The 12,959-nt window shown below is 47.9% G+C and overlaps 1 protein-coding gene and 1 long non-coding RNA gene across 3 annotated transcripts in view; one reads left to right on the top strand and one right to left on the bottom strand.

The window, feature by feature from the left end:
- The window catches only part of LOC135202580 (uncharacterized), a 323,189-nt gene that overhangs the window by 48,774 nt on the left and 261,456 nt on the right, over positions 1-12,959 (bottom strand). The window lies entirely within an intron of this gene.
- The window catches only part of LOC135202079 (uncharacterized), a 53,766-nt gene continuing 40,813 nt past the window's right edge, over positions 7-12,959 (top strand). For both annotated transcript variants that reach the window (XR_010311676.1, XR_010311677.1), the window contains exon 1: positions 7-229. This is a non-coding gene — a long non-coding RNA (uncharacterized LOC135202079). The remainder of the gene's footprint in view (positions 230-12,959) is intronic.

Below are 12,959 nucleotides of genomic sequence, written 5' to 3'. Positions count from 1 at the left end.
GGAAGCAGTTCTTTCCTGCGAAATTTCTTCCAGAAGTGCGTCAGTATAGAACAGGGATTCTTTCTCAGAACACAATAATAACCACTAATAACCAACAATTGACGTTTCCACAAGACTCTTGAACGTTTAAGCAAGGCTGTGTTATGGTAGGCGCCTTATCCCAGCCTGCCATAACAAACCACGTGATTTAAGTGTTTTCTTCATTGACAGAACAATTATCAATCAAATGGTAAGTATTATAGACACGAAAAGTGTGTATTTTAAGTTAACTTGTTCCACTTTATCATAGTAGCCTATAGCCTAAATAGAAAAAATATCCGCTGACCGCGGATTTTCAAGGGGAAAAGTTTGTTAGCCTAATGTGTGGTGTCAGAAAGAATGTGGCGGAACGGTGCTTTGCGCCTTATCTGCATATACCTACTAGGGTAAACAACTGAGTGGACTGGCCAACTCACCGACTACCGCGGTTTTGGCCACCCTCCAAATAGGGTAGAATATCACAGCAGGCCAAGCAGGCCACCTACAATCAACACCTAGCCACCCTCCGAAAAAGTACATTATAACGCGTCCTGACACCGGAGATGGGCATCAGTCGCGACTTCTTGTTGGTGAAAAACGGAGCTAAAGACCTCTACTCTCCTTTCGAAGTAAGTATTTTCTCCAAAGTTAGAAATTAAGGCCAAATTTTAAGATTTAAACAGAGGGTACTGAAAAGGGTGGCCTACTGCAGTGGAAATCTCACCAAAAACGCTTTAGAAATTTACTTACACTAAAATGTTTCGAAGATTGACGCTATCTTGATGTTTACGGAGTCGCTTGTGTCAACAAACTTCCCATTTCATGTGCTAAATCTGCACACCACTTGTACCCATAGACGCTGGGGCACTTTCATCACAACAATCGTAAACCCACCTCTTACCAGCACTTATTCGTACTTATTCAAGGGGACTACGGCATTCTTTGCGGCGTTTTGCGCTCTTCAATTGTTTATCAGTGTTGTCAATTGGTATGTGTTTACCCTCCAAACTAGGTATAAGACTTACACAAAACCGGGGAAATAAGTGAAATTAGCGTATCTATTTGTAGTATATATACATATTAGAGCAATTTTATCATTACTGCATTACTATGACAACTAGAATTCATCGAAACAGTTTGTAAATGCATCGGCGTATGTGTGACGCTCCACTAGATTGGCAATGATGAGCCATTTTTCCTCACGTCATGCTGCTGCCGTAAGTATACATCCGAAACATTTGTAATTTTGGGGGGTTAATTTGGTTGCAAAAAAGGGATAATGGACATGAATTAAATAAACATTTTGAAGTAGAGTTAAACTAAATATTGAGTAAAGTAAACAATTAAGGGAATAAAGCTTTGCATCTCATAATCAGTGTTGTCGTCTGCTGCTCGTAACTTTGTTTACGGAGTGAGTGCTTAGGAAACACGAACAGCAATGTGGTTCGAGTGCACTGTGGAGTGAATTAAGACCAAAATGTGTATAATTACAATCAAATAAGCACTGTGGAGTTTCAGTTGTGATGGCAGTAAGGATAAAACCACTGATTACAAGGTAAGATGAATTCATTCAACCATAACCCCGGGAATACAAGTTTCATACTTTCACTAATATAGGCAACAAAATGTTGTTTTATTGTGCTGATTACAACTGCAATCTTGAGTAAGATCAATAAACGTTACATACATACGCTAACATTGTTCAAATGAGTGCTGTGAAGGCTGGGGAAAGATGGTGGCCGTCACTGATGAGAACGTCCATGCAAAATGTAGCCGCCATATTGGAATTTCAAAACTGCCTTGAAAACATATTTTACGAAGAGCTCACATGCTTATTTTAATTCGTATGGGGCTTTCATATATCACAATATGTTGACGAAACTTCAGTCTTTTAAATGGTATGCTTAGAGTTGCAATTGTATTCATGTTTCACCAATTAAATATCGAGTGAATAAGACTCGTCCACCGTGATGAGGGTTGGCCTGTCGTGATATTCTACCCTAAGTACTTTAACACGTCCTGGCACTGGAGATGGTCATCAGTCATGCATGAGTTGTTGGTGGTGATAGCAGGAGCTCAAGACCTCTACTCTCCTTTCCAAGTAAGTATTTTCTCCAAAGTTAGAAATTAAGGCCATATTTTAAGACTTATACAGAGGGTAATGATAAGTGGTCAACGTAGTGCACACTACTCCAAAACGCTTTCGAAGTTTTTACTTACAACTCCAAATATTTTGAAGATTGACGCCATCTCGATGTTTGCGGAGTCGCTTGTGTCAACAAACTTCAACAAACTTCCTATTTCCTGTGCTAAATCCGCACACCACTTGTACCCATAGACACTGGGGCACTTTCATCACAACAATCGTAAACCCGACCTCTAACCAGTACTTATTCAAGGGGACTACTGCATTCTTTGCAACGTTTTGCGTTCTTCAATTGTTTATCAGTGTTGTCAATTGGTATGTGTTTACCCTCCAAACTGGGTATAAGACTTACACAAAACTGGGGAAATAAATGAAATTAGCGTATCTATTTGTAGTATATATACGTACATATTACAGCAATTTTATCATTACTGCATTCCTATGACAACTAGAATTCATGGAAACAGTTTGTAAATGCATCGGCGTATGTGTGAAGCTCCACTAGATTGGCAACAATGAGTCATTTTTCGTCGTGTCGTCTGCTCGTAAGTATATATCAGAAATATTTGTAATTTTTCGTGGTTAATTTGGTTGCAAAAAAGGGATAATAGACATGAATTAAATAAACATTTTGAAGTAAAGTTCAACTAAATAATGAATAAAGTAAACAATTAAGTGGATAAAGCTTCGCACCTCATAAACAGTGTAGTCGTCTGCTGCTCATAACTGTGTTTGCGGAGCAAGTGCTTAGGAACCAGGAACAGCAATGTGGTTCAAATGCAATTTGGAGTGAATTAAGAACAAAATGTGTATAATTACAATCAAATAAGCACTGGAGTTTCAGTTGTGATGACAGTAGGATAAAACCACCACCACACGAGGTAAAATGAATATCAGTTCAAACCATAACCCAAGGAATAAGAAGTTTCATACTTTCACTAATATAGGCAACAAAATGTTGTTTTGTTGTGCTGATTACAACTGCCAATCTTGAGTAAGATCAATAAACGTTTCATATATACGCTAATATTGTTCAAATGAGTGCTGGGAAGGCTGGGAAGGACGTGAGATCCATGGTGGTTATGAAAGGGACCAGAGGCAGATGACTCCATATTGGATTTAAAAACTGGCTTGAAAACACATTTTACGAAGACCTCACATGGTTATTTTAGTTCGTATGGACTTTCATATATCTCATTATATTGATAAAACTACAATCTTTTGAATGTAATGCTTAAAGATGTAATTGTATTTTTGTTTCACCAATTACATATGGAGTGAATAAGGCTGAACCACATAAGTACGATGGATCCAAGGCGATGTTTCCCCCTACACAAACTTACACTAAAAACTACCCTAGACCTAGACCTACCCATTCGATCAATATTAGCCTACCAAGTAACCAAGTCTTTGGCTAGTAAGGTACTGCAACTTAGGCTAGGACTACTACCTATAGTCAGGCACCACCCTGTGGTAGAGGTGTAAGAATACTACCACTGTAGGTCATGCGTGTTGTAAAAGATGGCTTAAATGACAGCTGCTGCCTTACAATCGTATTTTATAGTAAAAGGCTAGGCCCATTGCCAGTAACTGTGGAAACTGCTATCTTGCCAGTCTTACTTTTTTATTAAAAGGCTAGGCCCACCACCAATATAACCGTGAAACTGCTGCCTTGCAGGTGACTTTTTAGTCTAAGTCAAGGCCCACCGCCAATAATTGTGGTTGATGATAGCAAGGGCATGTGGTCATAAAAACCCCTTTGCCAAATACTAATAAACCATGCCTGATGTTGCAAGGAAAGGCGCATCAAGCAGCCAACCCCTTAGTGTAGGGATAATGGTGAGAAAGAAGAAGACTATCAATACCTAGTTAGGCAAGGCCTAGGCATAAGTAAAACTTGACAATAGCATCAAAGATAGGTAGTTCAAAATTCACTGAATAGGGTAAAGCACTGTTGTGCGGACAGGCGGACACCTTTACCGCTGCACAGTCACTTTCCTACAAAATAACTTTAGCATTTCCAGTATTTTGAATTAGACGCCAGTCATAACCCAACCAGCGTGGAAGCAACACCTCGAGACCTCTGCTGTCCTCTTGAACTAAGTGTTTTCTCCCAAGTCACAAAATAATGCCATAATTTCCGGTTAAGCAGAAGTTAATGGAAGTCTAGCCATGCACAGTGCAAACTTACCTCCATGGTGCTTTCAAAAATTTTTAAAATTTTTACTTAAAACACCCTTATGTTTAGAAGATTGACGCCATCTCGATGTTTGCGGAGGTCACTTGTGTCAACAAACTTCCCATTTCCTGTGCTAAATCCGCACACCACTTGTGCCCATAGACGCTGGGACACTTTCTTCATGACAATCTTAAACGGCGAAGGTGTTTCGGCCTTCGGACAGGTAAACATAGCGATTGTTCAGGAAGAAGAAGAAGAAGAGTGCACTAGATAACATTTAAATAATTATTTAAAGACCAGAATAATGGTAATGAATTGCATGTATTTATTACGTATTTCATGATAATTCATTTGAAATATTCGTTGTTGTAAAAGTAACCAGATTCCTGACACAAATTTCATCGTTTTTGCTGTGAACATTAGTTACGATGTTGTCCGCGCTTTCCTATTTTTTTATCAGTGTTGCCAATTGTTTTGTGTTTACCCTCCAAACTTAGGATAAGACTTACACAAAACCGTGGAAATAAGTGATTTCACATAAGTGACTTACCAAACAATTACATAGCTGTAAGCTTTTTTACCTGGCTGTCAAAAATTCAGATTTCCTGGCGCCGACGGCGCTGTTATCGCTCCTGTAGGTGATACAGATCCCAGCCCATTTTAGGGGATTCTCCCAGTACTGCTAAGGAAAAATATGTACCGTCATTCGTTTTCTGCCACTCGTGGAGTAACACCTGTGGGTTTTTTGTTTGCAGTCAACTATCGTCGCCATATTGGATTTAGTTCGTTTGGTGATGTACAATTTCTTGGTTGGTTTTTGCCAATTAGCTGTTTTGTTAGCTTCCAGTCATCTAGGAATTAGCTTATCATGTCAGACTAGTTCGTCATGTTAGGTTTTGCAGCAATGGCTAAGTTGTGTTATGATCCGTAACGAGGTGTGTTAAATGTAGGGGGGAGCTTTGTTGTAGGGACTTAACATCTTAACATGTACTGAATGTCAAGATTTAGATAAGCAAGGGTGGAAGATTTTTTCAGCTCATTTAGATAAAATGGAGAAGGATAGAAAGAGGAAGGCAGCCAGAAGCAACTCCTTTGCCTTTAGAGACAAAGAAGTGTTTTTTCTTCACCTCTTTTATCTAATATCTCTCTGATTGATAGCCCTCCTACTTTTTACCTATGGATCCTGTCCAGGTAGCCCTTGCTTCCAATCCTAACACCATTGCTGTATTGGAGTCCAAAATGGACCAAAAGTTTGATATTTTAGCTAAATCCATCATGGATTTAGGTTTGTCCTTCCGCACTTTTGTGGAGAAAAGTGCAAGTGATAAGTGCACTGTTGTGCAACATGTCATTGCTGTGTCTGAGGAGGCGGCTATCCGTCCCCCAGTTCTCTAGATGAGGTCAGTCCGCTCTCCCGCACCCAGGAAAGGCGTTGAAGTGAGTGATGTGTGGTTGTTTGTCCTGACTCGGATGTGCCGTCGCCAGAATAAAAGGTGATAAGTTTGGGGTGGTTCAGTGTCACACCAGTTGAAAAGACGTGCTGTTTTTGCGGATGGTACGCTTTCGCCTGTGAAGAAGTCGAGAGAGCAAAGGAGTCCCCAGCCATCCTGAAGTTTCGCACCTGCTCTAGATTTTCAGGAGCCTTATTAGTCATCAGAGAATGTTTCTCTGACTGCAGACAGATGCATTTTCACCCTATCGACTCCCCTCATGTTGTGTCGAAATGAGTTTCGACTTGCTCGCCTCTCATGGCTCGTAGCTCTTCGCCTATTATCCACTTGTCTTTAAAGAAGAGCCGTCATCTGCTTTGACTTCGACTTCAACTAAGGAAGTAGAGAAGACTAGTACGCAAGGAGATGATGTACAGTTGGGTCCTTTCAAGCAACAGCTTCAGGAATTTTTGGGTTTTTTCTAAAGAAAGTGACAACCCCTCAAAGTAGAAGAAGATGGGGCTGGGGTTTCGTCAGTTCTTTTGGAGAACAAAGATACAGAGGAGTCAAAATCTTCGTCCGCTTATTCCAGTCTGTTAAGGTACCTTCTGGTAACATACCCAGATTGTTTTGAGCTAGCGTCTCCTTTGTCCCCACCGGCGATATTTGTAAAGGACAGAAAAGTGCCGTCTACAGGATTGCCGAAGCTGGTCCTGTCTCAGTTGGCAAAGAGAGCTTTCAAGGAAGCAGACGAACGGCTGGCAAAGAAGCAGGATTTTGGCAAGGCCCCTTCCGTCTACCCCCCTTCGAAATTGCAAAACTAGACGTACAAGTTCTACTCAATGGGAGAAGTTCCTTCCTTGGGAGTGTCTGCCTCCTCTCAAGGGGACTTCTCTGGACTAGTAGATGCGAACAGGAGAGTATCCTTTTCGTCTATAAAGATCAGATTCTCTTCGCCTGATTTCGATCACCTGATACACAATGTATTTAAGGTGATAGAGGTTTTTAGTTTTTCTTGAATGGACCATTGCTGCTCTGGCCAGGAAGATGAGAGTGTCAGTCCCTAGAAGAGTTTTTGTCAGACTGGTTTAACGTTTTGTCCTGCGCGGACAAAGCAGTGAGAGATGGTTCGGGGGAGCTGGCTGTGCTCTTCATGATGGGGATCCTCAAGAAGAAAGAGCTGTGGTGTTCTTTCGCTTCCAGTAGAGTTATGACGAACCAAAAATCGGCTTTGATGTTCTCGCCATTGTGCAAATCCCACCTGTTCCCAGAGCAGACAGTTCTACAGGTATTGTCAGACTTAGAGAAAAGTCTACAAACGATCTATTGACGCAGTCAACTAGACACCCTATGGGATCCCCCTGTCACAGGAGCTAAAGCTTCTCCTCTGCAGAGGCACCCCTTTTTAGGAGTGCAAGTCCAGGTGGCAAAATAGACCAAGAACCAATTTAGGCCCCCAGCCAAGTCCACCAGAAAACCTCCCTGCAAGCCATCAGACAAGCGATCAGGAGGTCCTTCACACACCTGTAGGAGCAAGACTCCATTTATTTTGGGAGGAATGGAGTCGGAGAAGAGCAGAACAGTGGGTAGTTCAGGTTCTGAGAGAAGGTTACGCAATCCCGTTTGTGCAAGACCCGCCGCTGTCCCAGTACCCATCTGCTTGACAGCGTACTCAAAGGGATCGGGGAGAGCTTTGGCATTAGTCAAAGAGGTAGAAGCACTCATCAAGAAAGTCATCGAAGAAGTAATGGACAAGAACTCCCCTGGCTTTTACAACAGACTCTTTGTAGTCCCCAAAGCATCAGGGGCTGGAGGCCTGTATTAGACGTGAGTGCGTTGAACATCTTCGTTCAAAGAAAAAGACGAAGTTTTGGATGGAAACCAGTCGGTCATGATGTCAGCCCTTCAACTGAACGACTGAAATAGTGTCTCGACATGAAGGATGCATACTTTCATGTCCCCATGCATCAGGAGTCCAAGAAATTTCTGAGCGGAAACTACGTATAGCAATGTAATTACTGGGTACGTAATAATGTATACAGCTTTATTCTATTATAAAAACTACCATTTGTTATTAGAAATAGTTACTAACAGTGCCTAATTTAGATCTGTTGATCTATCCTTGGTTTATTATTTCTCTTATAATCTTCATAGATGTTTACTAGTATGAGTAATTGTTCTTGACTATAGCACAGTCTTGCACCATTTTAACATACAAAAGTTCATGACTAAGGAGGTTGGTACTTAGTAACTTGCATATGTGTGGGCCTAAAATCACTCTTAAAAAAGTGTTCTTGACTTTATTTTGTATTTTTGAACTTAAACGTAACAGTTTTTATACAAAACATGGTGAAATACAAATGCATCTCCTTATCCTTGCTCTTGTTGTTTTGTTTTCATGTCATACTTCATTGTGACCTATTGCTACTTGTCTCTTGTAAGTCTTAAGTTTGTTCATGAAACTTACCTGACAGAATATATATATAGCTGTATTCTCTGAAGTCCGACAGAATTTCAAAATTCGCGGCACACGCAGTGGGAGGGCGGCCAGGTGGTAGTACCATTCCGCCGCTGGGAGGCGGATATCAGGAACCATTCCCATTTTCTATTCATATTTTTTCTGTCGCCGGTCGGTAAACACTGTTGTTCCGACACGGCATACAAACCTTCGGGTCCTTTTACAATAGGAAGATACTAGCGGCAGCTTGGATAGGTCGTAAGCTTTCGAACAAGGGGTTCGGTAGTTAACTGCTTGTCCGACAGCGCGCGCGCGCGACTGGGAGGTAAACAAATCACTTTTGCTTTCGGCCTCACAGTGGAATGGGACAGTGACGTGTTCGCTCTCTGCCCGCTGCTCGTCGTTTGCTTTCTTGTTTGTTTGTAATTGTGTATGAAAGATTGTAAGTACGCATTCTCTCTTTTCATATTAATTACGCTGAATTCATTAATGATGGAATCTCCGCGCCTCGCTACCCCAAGGAGACTTTGCCCGGGTACCGAAGGCGCAAATGTGGGAAATTCAGATCTTTCCCCGAGATAGACCCTCATGTTTTGTGTGCTCGGTGCCGGGCGCGCGAATGCACCCGGGCCGAGCCCTGTGATGTTTGTATGAACTGGTCGGAGGCGCAGTGGACATTGTATGAGGGCAGGAAGAAGCGAAGGCCTGCAAAGGAGTCGTCGGAAAGCTCTCCCGCGACTCCTTTGGTGACGGACACTTCGTCTTCTTTCCTGCCGCCCGCTTCAACTTCCACGTCTCGCGCCTTCCCCTTCGGGGGCGGTGTCTAGGTCTTCTCCTCTCCCGATGTGTCGAGTGTGGAGGAGGGCGCTAGATACCCGACGTAGAGTTGTACTCTGGGTCCTCTATCCGCTCGTCTTCGCGCGAGCGGGTAGAGGATCCTCCTAATCACCCGACTTTTGCCTCCTCAGGTGCGGTTGCCGTGAAGGATGACCTCGGACAGGTGTGGGCGTCGTTGGGACTGCAGGGCGTGCCGAGTGTCCAGGGGGGGCTGCTCTATCATCTCGCTGGCTCCGTGGCGGTTACGCACGCTACGGTCACAACCACCACCACGACCCTGACAACACCTGGCTACGCGTCACCTCCTCACCTGGTGTACACCCAGCACGCGGTCTCTGTGACACCCACACAACATCGGTGCAGGGGCCAGTCGCCGTAACTCGGGGGAGTGTGATGCCGCCACCTTGGGGTTTGCCGTGTTGCCACGACGGACTTCATGTGCCCGAAGAGCTCGCCCCTGGACCTCCCCACCGGTGCGATGATGTCTGTGCCGCTGGTTAGACCATCTGTACCGTCCACACAGCCTGCCGTACCTGCCGTGACCACCGCTGCTGTTCCTGTTCCCTGCTGCGCCTGCCGTCTCGACTGCCGTTCCTGTGATGCTCGCACCTGCTGATGTTGTCCCTGTTCCTGGCGCCGCTGCTCCCGATGCTGGTCTGTTCGGACAGGTACGTCCGGGCCCTGTTGCTTCGGCAACAGCAGCCCCGGCTCCGTCCTGGATGACAGATCTGACGTCGGTCCTGAGGAGGTTGACGAAGAAGAAGAAGAAGAGGAGGAAGGTGTCGTCGTCGTCTTCATCGTCTTCTCGTCTCGTCGTCGTCTGCCGCCTCTTCCCCTTCTTCTTCTAAGCTCCCCCGCCTAAGAAGAAGAAGGTCGCCTCCCCCCCCCTAAGAAGTCTCCTTCGGGAGCTTCTAAGGGCCCGTCTCGCTCTGGTGAGACGGGGGGTTCTTCCGCTGGTCGCCCTGCTCCTTCGGGAGCAGGACCCGTCTCTTCTCCCGCAAGGAAGAAGACTACGGGGGCCAGAGGGGTGCCGGCTAACACCGGCACTTCCTCACCTGCTGTTAGTGGTTCGACCACGGCAGCAGGATCCGTCTCGGCCGCTCGTTCGCGAGAGGTACCGAGTGTACGGTCGCCTACCAGCGACCGTGCAGCCAGGAACCAGACCTCTGAGTCCGCTCAGCGTCAGGTTCACGGCACGGAGCGGAAGACTGGTGACAGCCGCTCATCGCGACTCTCACCAGACCAGCTCTCGCTCTCACTGCGAGCGCTGGCTACCCGGGCGGACGTGACGGTCCACGACCGGCCACGGGCCTGAGGCTGGGAAGAGGTCCCCACCCCCCGTTCGCCGGCACCAGCCACGGCTGGTACCATCGAACTGACGCCACCGTGAGGATATGCACCGGTCTCACCGTGACAGTGGAGCTCGCCGGTCGCCTGACCGTCGCTCTCACAGAGAGCGATCGGGTACGGCGACCAGCACCAGCTCCTCTGACACACGAGACCGGGGCCGCTGTTCTCGGTCCAGCCGTTCTCCACAGCGAGACGGCTCGACTAGGTCGGCAGCTCGATCGCCACCGCGGGTTGGCGATCGCCTGCAGTCCTCCAAGCCAGCTGGTTCTGCCAGTGAGCGAGGAGAGAGCGTCAGGTCTGCCTCTCCCATACCTTCAACCTCCTCGGGTTACACCGGGAGGGGCGAGGTATTGAGGAGTGATCGTGAGGGTGCGCCCCTCAGGATCCCGCACGTCGTCGTACGTACCAGGCTCGGTTCTCGGACCAGCCAGGTCGTACGCACAGGTGGTTGGAGGAGACCCAGAGGGGGCTGTCCGCTGTCTCCTCTCCTTGAGGGAGGAGGGTCTCGGGTAGGTACTCCTGTTCGAGGGACTGGACGGTCCGACTCCACAGGATGCTATCACACCCGAGATCCAGAGGAAACTTTGCCGAGGTTATTGCGCTGATTCGTCAGCACAACGACCTCGGGGAAGGATCGCCGCTCCCACCATCCGAGCCCACGTCCCGGCTCGAGTCGTTCTGGGGCCCGAAGAGGGAACCCAGACCGACGGTGGGTTTGCCGCGTTCCGAGCTTGCGGACTCAGTGCTAGACCAGGTTGAATCGCTTGTCTCCGGACAAGACGGTTCGCTCAAGTCTGGCAGGTCGAGCAAGCTGCTTCCACCTCCTCTGCTACGACAGCGGCGGTTTTACGTGCCATCTGAAGACCCGATGCCGCCCAAACAGGTGAACCCGGAGTTAGCTAGGCTGACTCCGGGTGTGTCTCTGCAACAGCTCCTGTCCGAGAACCTGTGGTTCTCGCAGCAAGAGGCACTCGGCCTGGAGGAATCTACCGCCATGGCAGCTTTCCAGGCCGTCTCCTGGCTAGATCTGTGGTCCCTCACAGTATCTAAGGTCGCAGCCAACTCCGGGGGAACTTTCTCCGAAGAGGACTCGGCCTTCAGGAGACTTTGCCAGTCTGGGGGAAGAGCCATCTACCTTCCTTGCCCACCAGACGGTGAACCTGTGGGCCAACCTGGTTCTCGACGGGGGACGCTGTCCTTACTCGGGTTTCCAGGGCGGCCGGGGGCGGGTGGGGGGGGGGGGGGGGGGGGGCGTGGCGGCGTTGGGGCTTCGAAACGGACCTCTACGGAGTTCCACGTCTCTTCCCAGGAGAGATGGTGGACGCTGCGGTGGACAGACGGCGTACTGAAGACAGTGACCGTCTGGTTCACCAGGCAGTCTCGAAGGCTTCTGGGCAGCCTCGGGGACTGCGGCCAAGTCTAAGAGCTCGGCTAGCGCTTCCTCGGCTGCTAAGACGGTTGCTGCGTCGAAGCCCCGAGGAATGACTCTGTCTTCTTCAACTTCTGGCAAGGGGGGGCCGTAACCAGCCCTCCTCCCAGCCCTCCTCATCCCGTGGAGGCTCTGGGAAGAAGTCGAAGAAAAAAGGGGGGAAACGCTAGGGACGGCGTTCCCCCTCACCTGCTGCCGGAAGTGGGGGGGTGCCTGGCCAGCCATTGGGCAACTTGGCAGCGCTACGGCGCCGAGACCTGGATTGTAGATGTCCTTCGGGAGGGATATCTATTACCCTTCGAATCTCGGCCACCCCTCACCTCCAACCCGGTCCAACAGCAGTCGTACGTCCCCGGGTCACCGAAGGACGTAGCACTCAGACAGGAGATCAAGGACCATGCTGAGCAAGAGAGCTGTAGAGATCGTCACGGATCAGTACAGGGCTTTTCACAGTCGACTCTTCCTGGTGGAAAAAAGTCTACGGGAGGCTGGCGCCCGGTGATAGATCTCTCTCACCCCTGAACCGGTTTGTTCGCCAGACCCGGTTCACGATGGAGACGGCACGCTCAGTGCCTCGACTCCATCAGGGAGAACGATTTCATGCTTTTCAGTGGACTTGAAGGATGCGTATTTCCAAATACCCATTCATCAGTCCTCCAGAAAGTACCTCCGCTTCATCCTCGACGGGACGGTGTACCAGTTCAGGGCACTGTGCTTCGGTCTCTCAACCGCCCCACAGGTGTTCACGCGAGTGTTCACTCTGGTGTCTGCTTGGGCCCATTCGCACGGGATACGTCTGATGAGGTATCTCGACGATTGGTTAGTCCTGGCGAGCTCCCGCTCGCAGTTTGCTACAGGACAGGGATCGGCTGCTCGAGTTCTGTCGCGATCTGGGGATCGTTGTGAACTTCGAGAAGTCCGATCTCGAGCCCAAGCAGAGATGAAGTACCTGGGTATGCTGATCGACACGGTAGCAGGGCGAGTCTTCCCCCGTGGACTCGCGGATCAGCAGATTCAGAGAGGCAGCCAACCAGTTCCTGTCTCGGGCAGGAACAGGTAGCTCAGCGATGGCAGTCGTGATCGGACACCTGTCGTCACTCGAGAAGTTAGTC

This window comes from Macrobrachium nipponense, chromosome 30 (genome assembly GCF_015104395.2).
Source record: "Macrobrachium nipponense isolate FS-2020 chromosome 30, ASM1510439v2, whole genome shotgun sequence".
In the NCBI taxonomy this organism is placed as follows: Eukaryota; Metazoa; Arthropoda; class Malacostraca; order Decapoda; family Palaemonidae; genus Macrobrachium; species Macrobrachium nipponense.
The sequence above is the reverse complement of the archived record's forward strand: the minus strand, read 5'-3'. Positions and strand labels throughout refer to the sequence as shown.